Below are 15,288 nucleotides of genomic sequence, written 5' to 3'. Positions count from 1 at the left end.
AAGTGCACAGTGAAACCCAAATATATATATATACATATATATATTATTGAAAGTAATTAAAGTCTGAAAGCAAAAAGCAGCTTATCTTTCTTTCTAGGTCATACTCAGGATTTTTAAATCTTATATCCAATGAAGAATTGGAATTTATGCTTTATGCAAAATATAAGTGAGAGAAAAACTTAATTTTATTTATTTAAATTTTACTTGATTGTCATTTATTAGAATGTTTTAGGCTTCATCAAAGTTAAATGGTTTCAGAGATATCAAAAGAAAGCATTGCTTTTCATATTCCTTTCTACCTCTCCAGCATGTGAGCTTTGTATCGGTTTGGATATGATGTGTTCAAAAAACGGCTTCTGGAAAACTTGGCTTTTTTCCCCTTAAAACTATCTCTGAAACAGATCATACACTTGCTTAATATGCTCAAGGCTCTAAATTAAATCCTAAACTTAGAAAAGCAAAAATGAAAGAATGAAATTAAAGAATGAAGAAAGAAAGAAAAGCAAGTATCTTTGAATTCCTTTTCTGTATTTATTACTAAATAACTTGAGTTTCTGTTCTGTAATTACCAATCTAAAAGAGCAAAAATCTATTGTCAGCCAACTAAAAAGGTCTAGGTTGGTTATATCTGAAAAATTATAATCTTTTTAATTTATTAATCTTGCTCCGATTTTCAAATGGGCAGAACAAGTAATTCAAGAAAAACGTCAAATCAAAGAATAGGATCTCCCACCCAACATAAATAGGCAACTGAGCAGTCAGTGGCAGTGCTATACAAATGCAATTGATAAACATCATTAGTGAAAAGTGTGAAAACATAAAGAAAGAGATAAGGGAGGAAGCCATAGCTAAACAAGAGGAAACTATAAACAAGGTGATATGTGAAAAGGGGGAAGCCATAAAGGAGGCCATAATAAAGGTTTTTCAAAAAAAAAATGGATGAATTCATAGAATCCACAAACAAAAAGGTGACCGAACTCCAGCAAATGTCCAAAGAGAATAAAGCTACTGAGCTAACCACTCAAATGGAAATAAAGGAGCTAAAGAAATCCATCCATGATCTAAAAGAAGAGATGCAAGGCATCAAAAATGAGCAAGTAGAAGCAGGGGAGATGAAGAATAAAGTAGATAGCTTTGATAGCAGGTTAGATAATGCAGAAGAGAAAATTTCCGGGGCTGAAGATAATTTAGTTGTTATAGAGAAAGAACAGAAAATGAGTCAATCCAAATCTAGAAAATATGACAGAGTGCTTCAGGAGGTCCAAAATACAATTAGGAACCCTAATTTAAGGCTAATTGGTATTGAGGAGGGTCTGGAGAAAGAGGTCAATGCTATTGGAAATATACTTCAGGGAATCATCTCAGAAAACTTCCCAACTATCCAGAAGGGCAGGCCCATCCAGATAAAAGAAGTTTTAGAACTCCAAACAGATCTGACCAGAAAAGGACATCCCATCGCCACATTATAATCCGAACTGGATCAAGAGAAACCAAAGATAGGATCCTAAAAGCAGCCAGGGAGAAGAGAACAATCACCTATAAAGGCAAACCAATCAGAATAACCCCAGATTTCTCAGCAGAGACCATGAAGGAAGAAGAGATTGGAAAGATATATGTCATGCCCTTAAGTCAAATAACTACCAGCCAAGAATACTGTACCCAGCTAAGCTCTTATTCATAACTGAGGGAATAATAAAAACATTCCATTCCAGGGAAAAGCTGCAACAATATGTAGCAACGAAACTAACATTACAGAAAATTCTCAAAAATGTTCTACACATAGAAAACCAACACAAATGTAATACAGAGAAAGAAATGGCACCTAAAACACATACCATCTAAGTACCACAAGAACTATCAAAATACAGGCCCTAATGAAAGCTTGTAAAATGGCAGGAACTAATAAATATTTCTCTGACTCTAAATATCAATGGACTTAACTCTCCAATTAAATGACATAGACAATCTAGTTGGATCAAAAAGTGAGATCCATCGTTCTGCTGTCTTCAAGAGACACATCTTACCCAAAAAACAATCATCTTTTGAAAGTGAGAGGTTGGAAAAACTCTACCAAGCTAATGGCCCCCGTAAACAGCCTGGAGTTGCCATCCTCATATCAGATAAAATAGACTTCAAACTAAAATTAGTGAGAAAAGACAAAGAAGGTTACCACATACTACTAAAGGGATCTTTCCTCCAGGAGGACATAAGCATCCTAAACATCTACACACCTAATCCCGGAGCTCCGAACTTCATCAAGCAAACTTTGCTTTCACTGAAATCATACATAGGTTGAAACACAGTGATTGTTGGTGACTTTAACACACCACTCTCACCTATGGACAGATCAACAAGGCATAAACTCAACAGAGAAACCTTAGAATTGAAGAACTGTATAGACCAACTAGATCTAACAGACATCTGCAGATTATTCCACCCAGCAATAACACAAGATATGTTTTTTTCAGCAGCACATGGAACATTTTCCAAAATAGACCACATTTTAGGGCATAAAAGAAACCTGGACAGATTCAGAAACACTGAAATTATTCCTTGCACTCTCTCAGACCACAAGGGCATCAAATTAGAACTGAACACCCATCTCAACTCATGGAGATTGAACAACACATTGTTGAAACACCAATGGGTCATCGAAGAGATCAGAACAGAAATCCAACGGTTTATGAAGTTTAACAAAAAGGAGCACACAAAATACCAGATCCTTTGGGACACTGCAAAGGCAGTACTCAGTGGAAAATTTATAGCTCTGAGTGCCTACAATAACAAATTGGAAAATCGCAAACCAACAATTTAATGTGTCACCTTAAGCTCCTGGAAAAAGAGCAACAAACCAACCATAATCCCAGTTGAAGAAAGCAAATTATTAAAATCAAAGCAGAATTAAATGAATTAGAGTCCAAAAAAACTATAGAAAGAATCAACAAAAGAAGGAGTTGGTTCTTAGAAAAAATTAACAAAATTGTCAGACCCTTAGCAAATCTTACCAAAAAAAGAAGGGAGCATACCAAAATAAACAAAATCACAGATGAAAATGGTAATATCATGACAGAAATTACCAAGATCCAGAGTATCATGAGGAAATACTTCTCAAACCTTTATGCCAACAAATTTGAGAATCTAGAAGTAATGGATGAATTCCTAGCCAATATTGACATACACTCACTGAACCAAGAAGAACTACCCCAACTAAACAAGCCTATTTCAAGCACTGAAATAGAAATGGCAATAAGAGACCTTCCACCTAAGAAAAGCCCAGGGCCAGATGGATTCACAGCTGAATTCTATAAGGTCTTCAAAGCAGAGCTCACACCAATACTCCTCAAGCTCTTCAACGAAATTGAAAATGAAGGCTCTTTACCAAACTCATTCTATGAAGCCAGTATAACCCTCACCCCCAAACCAGACAGAGATTCATCAAAAAAGAAAACCATATACCTATTTCTTTGATGAACATCGATGTAAAACTTCTCAACAAAATACTGGCCAACCGTCTACAACAACTCATCAAAAAATTATATACTATGATCAAACAGGATTCATCACAGGAAGGCAAAGCTGGTTCAACATTCGCAAATCAATTAATATAATTCAACACATCAACAGGAGCAAGGACAAAAATCACATGATTGTCTCAATAGATGCAGAAAAGGCATTTGACAATATCCAACACCCCTTTATGTTAAAAGCTCTGGGGAAACTAGGAATCCATGGGCCATTCCTCAATATAGTAAAGGCTGTGTATGACAAACCCACAGCTAGTATTATACTTAATGGTGAAAACCTAAAGCCATTCCCACTAAAATCAAGAAAGAGACAAGGATGCCCACTCTCTCCACTCCTCTTTAACATAGTATTAGAATTCCTAGCCAGATCAATGAGGCAAGAAGCAAGCATAAAGTGGATCCAAGTAGGGAAAGAGGAGTAAAACTTTCCCTCTTTGCAGATGACATGATTTTATATTTAAAGAATCCTATAGACTCAACTCCCAAGCTCCTTGCGCTGATTCAAAACTTTGGAAGGTTAGCAGGGTATAAAATTAACCCTCAAGATTCAACTGCCTCCCTCTACGCCAACAGTGAGAGGAATGAGCCAACAATCAGGAAAGCAACTCCTCAAAGAAAATAAAGTACCTAGGAATTATCTTAACTAAGAATGTAAAGGTCCTTTCTTTTTTTTTTTTTTTTTTTTTTTTTTTTGCCAGTCATGGGCTTGAGCACACCGCCCGAGCAGTGTTCTTGGACTTTGTCAAGGCTAATGCTCTACCACTTGAGCCTTAACATGACTTCTGGCTTTTTTGTATACATGTGGTACTGAGGAATTGAACGCCGGTCTTTGTGCATGCTAGGCAAGCACTTTACCACGAGGCCAAACTCCCAGCCCCTAAAGGACCTTTTTGATGAAAACTTTAAAACCCTGAAAAAGGAAATTAAAGCAGAACTGAGGAAATGGAAAAACCTCCGATGCTCCTGGATTGGAAGAATAAACATCGTGAAAATGACAATCTTGCCAAGGGCTATCTACAAATTCAACACAATACCCAGCAATATCCAATGACATTCTTTGAAGAAATAGAAGAGGCAATCCAAAATTTCATATGTAATAATAAAAGACCCCGTATAGCAAAAACACTTCTTCGCAGAAAAACAGCGCTGGAGGAATTTCAATACCAAACTTTAGACTCTATTACAGAGCTATAATTATCAAAACAGCCTGGTACTGGCACAAGAACAGGCCTGAAGACCAATGGAATAGAACTGAGGACCCAGATATTAAACCACAGACCTATGGCCACCTAATCTTTGACAAGGGAGCCAAAAAAATAGAATGGAAGAAAGACAGCCTCTGCAACAAGTTGTGCTGGCAGAACTGGTTAAGCACCTGCAGAAAACTAAAGTTGGATCCTTCTTTGTCACCCTACACTAGAATTAACTCCAAATGGATCAAAGACCAGGAGGTAAAAGCTGACACAATGAAAACTTTACAGGACGGAATAGGAGAGACACTAGACGTCCTTGGCACAGGTCAAAACTTTCTTAATAAAGACCAAGAATCACAACAAATCAGAGAAAGGCTGGATAAGTGGGACTGCATTAAACTGCAACTGCAGAGCTTTTTTTTTTTTTGCCAGTCCTGGGCTTGAGCTCAGGGCCTGAGCACTGTCCTTGGACTTTCTCAAGGTTAGAGCTCTACCACTTGAGCCTCAGCATCATTTCTGGCTTTTTTCTATGTATGTGGTACCGAGGAATCGAACCCGGGTCTTCGTGCATGCTAGGCAAGCACTCTACCACTAGGCCAAACTCCTGGCCATCTGCAGAGCTTTTGTATGGCAAAGGACATAGCTAGTAAATTAATTAGGAAGCCTACATAATGGGAAAAGATCTTCACCAACCATACAAAGGACAAAGGCCTCATATCTAAAGTATATCAACAGCTCAAAAAATTGAATCACTCCAAAACTAATCTCCAAAGAAACAACCATCCCTTTAAAAAATGGGCCAAAGACTTAAAGAGAGTCTTCTCTGAAGAAGAAATAAAAATGGTCTATAGACACATGAAGAAATGCTCAACATCATAAAAGAAATGCAAATCAAAACAACTCTAAGATTCCACCTCACTCCAGTTAGAATGGCCAGGATCAAGAAAACTAATAACAACAGATGCTGGAGGGGATGTGGCCAGGAGGGATCACTACTACACTGTTGGTGGGAGTTCAAACTATTTCAACCACTATGGAAAACAGTATGGCAGTTCCTCAAAAGACTAAACATAGAGCTCCCCTATGACACAGCAATTCCACTAGTACGCATTTACCCAATTGTCCAGAAACAAGGACATACTAAATCCACTAGCACAATGATGTTCATTGCAGCAGTATTTACCATAGCAAAGATATGGAACCAAAGCAGATTTCCCTCAGTTGATGAGTGGATCAACATGATGTGGTGTTTGTACACAATGGAATTCTATGCGGCTGTCAGAAAGAACGACATTACCCCATTTGTTAGGAAATGGAAAGACTTAGAAAAAATCATATTAAGTGAGGTAAGCCAGACTCAAAGGAACATAGGCTCAATGGTTTCCCTCATTTGTCATAATCAGTAGAAACCTTGGGGTCTCCTAGCAGAGATTTGGAATAGAGCAAAACCTAGTTTGATAAGGCCATATAGTATGATGCTAAATGGAAGGACCTCTAGGATATAGAAACAAAAGCCCTATAATGAGTGATTGTCCTTTATATACTATGTTATCTCTCATCTCTTTTGCTGTCCCTTGGTTATCTCATATTGTTATAGTATCTTACTTTGTTATCTTATATTTTGGATATATTTGTATTTGGTCATTTGAAATTGGATAGGGAAGGGGGGAAAACAAAATGAGGGGAGGGGGGCAGAGGGAAATGGGGACCAAGACATGAGAAAGGGTGTCAGTGTATGTGAATTAATGCACTTTCTATCTGGCAAATATCATGTAACCCTTCTATTAATTACAATAAGAATATATGGAAAAAACAACAAAAAAGAATATATGAGACCAATTTGGAGGCTACAAATGAGAACACTCTTTTTCTATTATTAATAATTTGAGATGAGGCTTATTTTTAAATAGTGTACTTACAAGCGGCTATACATTTAAAAGTGATTTTCATTTTAGACCAATGATCTTTTAAATGCTTTCTGGGTACATGACTTTTAGTGACAGAGGGTTTTTAGGATCACAAAGAGAGTGACAAATAGCTAAAGAGTATTAAGTTTATTACAGATGTCAGTAATCCAGTAATGTGGACTGAATTTATTGAATATAGATCTAATAATATAAATGCTTCAAAAATAGTAAGTAGCTATTATAATCCTCTGCGAAGAAATTCCCAACTGAAAAACCTATGTACATAGGTCATATAGTGTGAGACTAAATGAAATGAACTCTAGGATATGGAAAAAAAGAGCTTTATGTTGTGTGATTGTTGTCCTCAATCTACTCTATTATTTCTCTTCTCTTCTCTTCTCTTCTCTTCTCTTCTCTTCTCTTTTCTTCCCCTCTCTCTCTCTCTCTCTCTCTCTCTCTCTCTCTCTCTTTCTCTCTCTCTCTCTTTCTCTCTTTTGCTCTTATGGTTAATCTCATGTTGTTACTGTATCTGACTTTGTTACCTGATATATTGTTATTCATGGCATACATTTATTTGTTTATTTGAAATAAGGGAAAACAAGATGATTATGAGGGAGTGTAGGGGGGAAATGGGGACAAAACCATGAGAAGGGGTATCAATGTGTGAGAAGTAATAGTAATGCACTTACAACCTGACGGATGTAACTGTAATCCCTCTATACATTATTCCAACAATAAAATAAAAAAATAGTAAGTTGAATTTTTGTCTTTTACCATGCAGGGTGTTTACTTGTTTACTTGTAGATTTATAGGACATTCTACTTACAACAAATGAGGGAAACCATGAAGCCTATGTTTCTCTTAGTCTGGCTTATTTCACTTAATATAATGTTTTCCAAGTCTTGCCATTTCCTTCTGATGGAAGTGTAGACTTCCATTGTGTGTATATGCCACATTTTCTTGATGCATTTTTCATTGAAGTGCCTCTTGGGCATGATAAATTATATATCCAGCACCCTGTAGAAACTCATACAGAGGTCTGTAGACATTCCCAGAGTGAGACCAAAGGAGGATATTATCAAAACAAACTCCAAGAAATGTAAGCAAAAGTTTTCTTTTTTTCTTTGTCACTATTTTTGTTTTCTCTTTTAGTCTCATATGCAAATTGACCGGTCTAGGAGAGGGTGAGGACTAGCGCAAAGACAGTGGGACAATGGGTGAAAAAAATGCAGCAGTGATACTCATTAGACCCTACATTAAAATGAACCATACAACACGTGCAGGAAGGGATCAAGAAAGAAAAAAACTGGAATTAAACTAGGAAAGAGATAACACTGTTCAAAGAGAAATGTACTCATTACCTGACTTATGTAACTCTAACCCTTCTGTATATCACATTTACCATAACAATGAAAAATAAATATACAGTATCAAAATACAAATATTGGGGCCAGGAGTTTGACCTAGTGGTAAAGTGCTTGCCTACCATGCACAAAGACCTGGGTTTGATTCCCCGGTACCACATACATAGAAAAAAACAGAAGTGATGCTGCGGCTCAAGTGGTAGAGCTCTGACCTTGAGAAAGCCCAAAGACAGTGCTCAGGTCCTGAGCTTAAGCCCAGGAATGGAAAAAAATAAAAAATATTAAGTAGAAATGCCCTGATATTTTTAGAAAGCAACATAGGATCACGGTTACTGGGCTGGGGGCTTGCAGATATTGACCAAGGGATACAAAGTTTCTGTTGAACAATGGATAAGTTCAAAACAATATGCTGCATGGTAGCTATAGTTAGCAGCAATGCATTATATTCTTAAAAAAATGAAAAAAGTGAGTAGAATTTGTGTGTCCTCCTCACAAAAACAAATAAAGCATTCATGAATGCAGTAACGAAGTTATTATATATCCCATAAAATTATAAAAAAATAACGGAAACTGTAGCTTGAGTTGGGGTGAAAATGTTGAAGGTGACACAGATCAAGATGCATTTTATACATGAATTGCCCTTTTAAAAGGCAAAATGTTTTAATATATATTCTACAAAATTAAGAAAAGTGAAGAAAGGAATAGGTTGGAAGGGGTGGGTAGGAATGATGAAAGGAATCACACTGATCAATACCACTGTATTAAAAAAAACTGCTTTGTTGAATGGTGATTCCATTATACAACTACTTAAGGAAAGTAAAAATATTCAAAACAGATTAAGCAATGCAATGTGAAATATGTGCATATTTGAAAGCATAATGATCTACCTTATCAATATATACAACCATACACCTCCAATTAAAACATTTCTTTATCTGAATAATACTGACAAAATTGGAAGTCATAGGTAGTGAATCATTTAACAAAGATCTGAGGCCATTTAAATTAAATAAATTGGATAAAAGATACATGATGTCACTTAAATTCCTAGCAAGTAACAGGAAGGAATATTGGGATTTTAAAGCACTTTCAGTTTGCAAAGGTGTGAGGCAAGTTAGAGTTTGCTGTGGGTGTGTTAAGGCATGCAGAGCTTAGCAGTGTCAGAATGGCATCACACCCCTAGGGCACAGGAAACACATGTGCTCCTTCTACCAGAAACCACAACATAATAGCACATGGCTAAGCTAGATGCTGCATCAGCAGACACAAAACAGGCGGCTTCTTTTATTGCCTCCTGTGGGCTAAACTCAAATGGAAGCGACACCTACAATAGTGTTCTAGGTGTTTTTCATTTACATATAACTGTTCATGTCACACTTAGCAGTCATTGGATTCTTCTGATTACTTAGATTTTTTGCTTCTGGTTTCTCTGCATTTTGGTGTATTTATACGGTTCTTGCATCAGAAGTTTTGTACAGATTCTATGTAGGTTCAAGTCTTGTTTCCATTCATTTCTTATTGTTGCAAAAGGGCTATACTGCTCAGGCATGTGTTTACCCTAGAAGATCATGAGTAGATTCTTGATTCTTGTTTCTTCTTGCTAAGTATTATATGAATTCTTTCTCTGTAAACTCACTGAAGGACTCCTGATATGATCTCCTTTCAGGTATGTAGCTGAGAGATGCAGGCTCTGAAAAAAGTGATTTTTTACTCAGTTAAACTTTGGAATTGTGGTTCATTCGCCTCTCCCATTTATTTGTCAAAATAATAAGACTGACGCTAAGGTACCTCAGTTGGATGAACTATTTTATTTCCAAATTGTTTGTTTTGTTCCTTTCTACACCCTGCAGCAGGATCCCATTTGCTTGGAAAGAAATTCAAAAGCAGAACCTGCAGACTATCTTTTACAAACTGCAAATATGTTCCTTTGCACAGCTAATTTCCATGTGTGTATTGGTGCATTCTATGTAATTGGTGTAATTCCATGTAATTGCTTATCTATGTAATTAGGTACTTGCTTTCCATGTTTCCTCCTTATTTCCTCCATGATCAAAGTTTCAATCTAGAGTTTTAGAATGTTTTGAAATGTTAGGTGGGGCAGTGCATGCTTAGAATCTCAGCTACTTGAGAAACAAAGATTGAGAACATCCTGGTTCTGAGTAAAATTTAATATGATTTCATGTCAACAAAACAAGCAGACGTGACAGTATGTTTCTTGAATTCCAGCTGTATGGAATAGCTAGGAAGTTTATGATCCACAACTTACCCTAACAAAATGTTTAGAACATTATAAAAAATAAATGAAACAAAAAGGGGCTGAGGCATTGGCCCTCAGCTCATCAAGACCCTGAGTTTATACTCTCATTAATTAATTAATAATGTTATAAAATGAATTCCGAAGTCACAGTAACATGTGAATAGGCGAAAACCTAAGATAACATGGAAGATCAAGACTGTGATATCATTTTGCCTACCAACATTGACTGTGATCTTGGGGGAGTTGTTTAGCTTTTCATTTGTTTTGTTTTTAAATAATTGGTATACACAGTCCTATGAAGAATAGTGCAAATAAATTTAAATTGATGTTTAAAACTAAACTTTTATGTCTGTATTTTTATCAGCAAAGTAAGGCACATCATATTCATATCCTGATGTAACCCAATTTTATAAAATAAGAAATATACAATATAGTTTGACTTTGAAATTGTCCTTTTCATTTAATCTTCAAGTCCCTCTCCCTCCATCCCTTTCCCTTCCTTCTTATATTATTCAGCAAATATTCTGTAGAATCTTCTTCATCTCCTGCTTTGTGTAACATTTTACAACTTAATTTTTTTTTGCTAGTCCCGGGGCTTGAACTTGGGGCCTGAGCATTGCCCTTAGTTTCTTTTCAAGGCTAGGAGTCTATCACTTCAGCCACAGCACCACTTCTGGCCTTTTTCTATGTATGTGGTACTAAGGAATCAAATCCAGGTCTTCATGTATGCTAGGCAAGAACTCTACACCTAGGCCAAACTCCTAGCCTTTAATGACTTGTTTCTACAGTTCAAACTTACACAGTGTTTCTTATGTTAAAATTACCCTTACATATTTGAGATGTCATTGTTTATTATTATTGTGTTTCACATTTAGCATTTGGATAGAGGCTTTTTTTTCTACTTATGATAAGGTTGTGAATCTCTTGGAAATTCTAAGAGATAGAGCAAGCTGTTTTTCTTTCATCAGAGAAGAAATACAGAATGCACCCGACATCCTCATCACATGAAGTTGTGTGCTACTAATGCAACCTTGCTTGAGTCTAATATTTTGGGAGATTGCTGTTTATAAAATTTCTTCTCCATTGTGCATTTATCCCTGCTCTACTGCTATTAAAGTAATGAAATTTCTGGTTCAGTACTCATAATGTGGAACCTTGCAGTACAGAATGACAAAGAAGAGCTTCAAATTAGTGTCAGTGTTAGTTTCATGGACAAACCACTATAGATCTTCCATGCTACCTTACTCAATTTGAGTGAAATTGTAAGGCTAAATCAACCAGTGGCTACCAATGGCACAATATTCTTTCACTGCAACTTGAAGAAGCATCATTTCATCTACACGTACCTTTTGAGTTAATACTACACACACATCTGGAATTTATATGTTCATCAAAATAGTAAACATTTGACCTTCAAATTTGCATGATAGGAACTTTAAAATAGATCAGACTTTATTCTTGGAGGTCTGGACCTTTTAAAGTATAAATTTGTGCAAAGGGGTAGCCAGAAGAGATCTATAAATACAAAGCTGAGAGTACCTTTATGTTTTCCCAAAGTGTGCCATAAATTAGTGGTAGACAGAGATTGAGTGGAGATTTTAGTCCAACAGAAAGTAACTTCACCCTTAGACTTACTCAAATTTTCCAAATATTTTATAAGGATCCATGGATATGGATAACCTTTTGAAAAGAACTGCAACACGAAGCATAGATTTTCTGAGATGACTTTAGAATTTATGAATTTATAAAAGTATATGAATTTATGAAACATAATTTATGAAATTCTGTGACTTTGTTTCTCATCTCTAGGGTATGAATAAACTGCCTCTGATCTGGAGTATTGTTACAGATTTCACGTAGTATTACACTATAATACTTTGTAATATATTAATATGCTATATTACTAGCCTAAGAAAAGATAAAAAACAGTCAGTTAGACTTTAGACTTAGTTTCTACTGCTTGCAGACTTTTTTTTTGTCAGTCCTGGGCTTGAGCTCAGGGCCTGAGCACTGTCCTTGGACTTTCGCAAGGTTAGAGCTCTACCACTTGAGCCTCAGCACCACTTCCAGCTTTTTTCTATGTATGTGGTACCGAGGTATCAAACCCTGGGTCTTCGTCCATGCTAGGCAAGCACTCTACCACTAGGCCAAACTCCTGCACACTTTTTTACCACCGTCCTAAAACTAGAAAAGTAAATCAAGCTATCATAAGTCAGGGACCACCTGAATTAGAATATGTATCTAATATTTCACTATTACAATTGTTTATGTAGAATTCCAAAGAATTTCTTTTATAAATGTGAGAAATAATTATTTTTATTTTTGGCTAATGTATATAGCAAAGGCTGTGTCCTACAGAGAGGTTATGCTGAATCATATTGAGTCTTAGAGTTACACTGGGGTTTGATAATTCAGTTGTATCATAAATCACATGCAAATAAATCATATAATTCTTTAGAAATTTTAAGTCAAAGCTCAACAAAATAAATACCAGGTAATTGGTACTTACAAGGGATAGGGTCAAGAAGACATGAATGGATAAATAGGTGAATATACAGGAGCAATTAGGGAAGAAAAAGTGAAGAATTCATTATACATACTACAAAACTAATAAAAATAAGGAAAGGAGAGAGGAAAGGGAGTGAAAATGTTTAAGGGATGATACAGCTCAAGATACATTGTGTACATAAACTATTTGGTAAAATGGTTAAAAAAATCAGTACACATTCTAAAAATTAAGAAAAGTGAAGGAAGGGTTGAGTTGAGAGACATGGAGAGGCATTGGTGAAAATGCTGAAAGGATAACATTGATAAAGACACATGAATTCATCAAATGCTTTCTTGAATGTCAACTCTTTTCTACAACTATGTAAAAACAAGAAAACATTTAGAAAATTACAGTAAATTTCAACATGCTTTAAAAAGTGTTTTACAATATACCTTTGAGTTTATATGCTTCATCAATATATCTTGATAAATTAGTCATTTAAATTTATCTCAAGTGACTTTTAAAAAATTGGCAATAAGAGATGGCAATAAGAGACTTACCATCCAAGAAAAGCCAATGACCTGATGGATTCACAGCTGAATCCTATATAAGGCCTTCAATGCAGAACTCATGCCAATACTTCTCAAACTCATCAATGAAATTGAAAGCAAAAGTCATTTTATGTAGCCAGCATAACCTTCATCCCAAATCAGACAGGGGCTCATCAAAGAAAGAGAACTATAGACCCAGTTTTTAATGAACATCCATGCAAAACCTCTCAACAAAATATGGGACAATTTACTTCAACAACTCATCAAAAAATTATTTTGTTCTTGATAGTAAGTTTAGCAGGAATCTACTGCAAATAAATTTACTGAACTATTGATCTTAGTTTCTTCAAAACATTAAAATTTTAGAATGAAGTATGTTTTGCTAATATTTATATGCTGTTTGTGGCAATATAAGCATTTACCTTTTAATTATAATTTTATTGTTATCAAGGTGTTGTACTGAGGAATTTCACTTTGTCAAGTCAGGAATTGGGAACATTTTCTGCATAATGTCTATTGAATACCATGACTGCATTTATTCATCCTTCCTCCTGCATTGCTTTTTAAGAAATACAGTTGCTTAACGGAGACTCTAAGAATGAATATTTCTAAGTGCAGTTATTGACTTATTGAAAAATCTTCCAATCTCATTTTAAAGTATCTTAAATAAAATATGTTGGCAGGGTACTGTTGCATGTCCTCTAAAGCTTTTATTGTTGCTTAAAAATGATGTATTTTAGTGTTGCTGTAGTATTTCACATACATATATATTATCCTTTAATCCAATCAGCCCTCTTGAGTACATTCTTTCTGTTCCCTGAACTCTTCTATTATTTACTAGTTTTTGTCGAGTTTCTTTATTGTATTTCCTTAATGAGTTCCAATATTAATCATCCTCCATCATTCTGGAAAAAGTGAATTATATAACTTAAGGATAGAGACAGGAGGGGGAAGGAGGAAGAATGAAGAAAAAAGGTGACATTGACCAAGAAGTGTACTTAAGAACTGACTTACAGAATTCTAATCCTTTAATACAACTACTTAAAAATGAAAAAGAAAAAAGTATTTGATCGCTCAATTACATTAGTTTATTTCAGCAACAACCTTATTCTCCCAGAAGGAACACATTTCATACTTCCTACTTCTGTCTGTCTTGTGAATAGAAAGCATAACTGTCTGATCTTGTCATTTGTTTGAGAAGATGCCTTACTGGAGACCAATATTCTCAGGTACTTGAAGATATTGAGAAAAAAAGGAAACTTGGTGTGTGTGTGTGTGTGTGTGTGTGTGTGTGTGTGTGTGTGTGTGTGTGTGTGTTAATCCTGGAGCTTGAACTCAAGGCCTGGATGCAACCCCTGTGCTTCTTTTGCTGCAACCTAGCTTTCTACCACTTCCACCACAGAGCACTTCCAGCTTTCCATAAGTAGTTTAATGAAGATATGAGTCTCATGGACTTTACTGTCTGAGCTGGCTTCAAACCAGAATCCCCAGATCTCACGTTCCTGAGAAGCATCAACTTCCAGCAAGAAGTAAACTTTAATCACCCTCTTGGGTTGTGAGAAAGGAGAAGGAGCTAAATTAGACAATAAAGGAGACTACTTTAGAAGGAGCCTATGAATAAAACAAACAAGACAGTTCAAGGAATTCTGAGTAAGTGCCAAGAGCTTGTGAATACTGCCTATGGTGAAAATAAGTTGAGCGAATAGGTCACTGTCTCCCCAGGAAGGTATGAAAACAAACTACTGGCATGAAGAAGAGAAAAGAGAACAATACCACATCAGCAATGTAGAAACCGTCTTTTCCCTATGGAAATTCTGTTGTAAACACACAGCACTCAGAAACCTGTTTACTTTATTTATATCAAATGAAAAATAAATTGTATCATTCTATTCTTTAGAAGAAAAAAATGATGTGTTTTGAAATCATTAGAAATAAAATGCTATAAGAAAATGCTATAATGATTTTTTTGGATCATTTATACTCATTTATTTAATCCTTTGATTT

The 15,288-nt window shown here is 35.7% G+C and overlaps 1 protein-coding gene across 3 annotated transcripts in view; it reads left to right on the top strand.

Moving 5' to 3' along the window:
• Gpc5 (glypican 5) overlaps positions 1-15,288 on the top strand; it is a 1,012,282-nt gene that overhangs the window by 94,912 nt on the left and 902,082 nt on the right. The window lies entirely within an intron of this gene.

Source organism: Megascapheus bottae, chromosome 11 (genome assembly GCF_031878675.1).
Source record: "Megascapheus bottae isolate mThoBot1 chromosome 11, mThoBot2.hap1, whole genome shotgun sequence".
Lineage (NCBI taxonomy): Eukaryota > Metazoa > Chordata > Mammalia > Rodentia > Geomyidae > Megascapheus > Megascapheus bottae.
The sequence above is the reverse complement of the archived record's forward strand: the minus strand, read 5'-3'. Positions and strand labels throughout refer to the sequence as shown.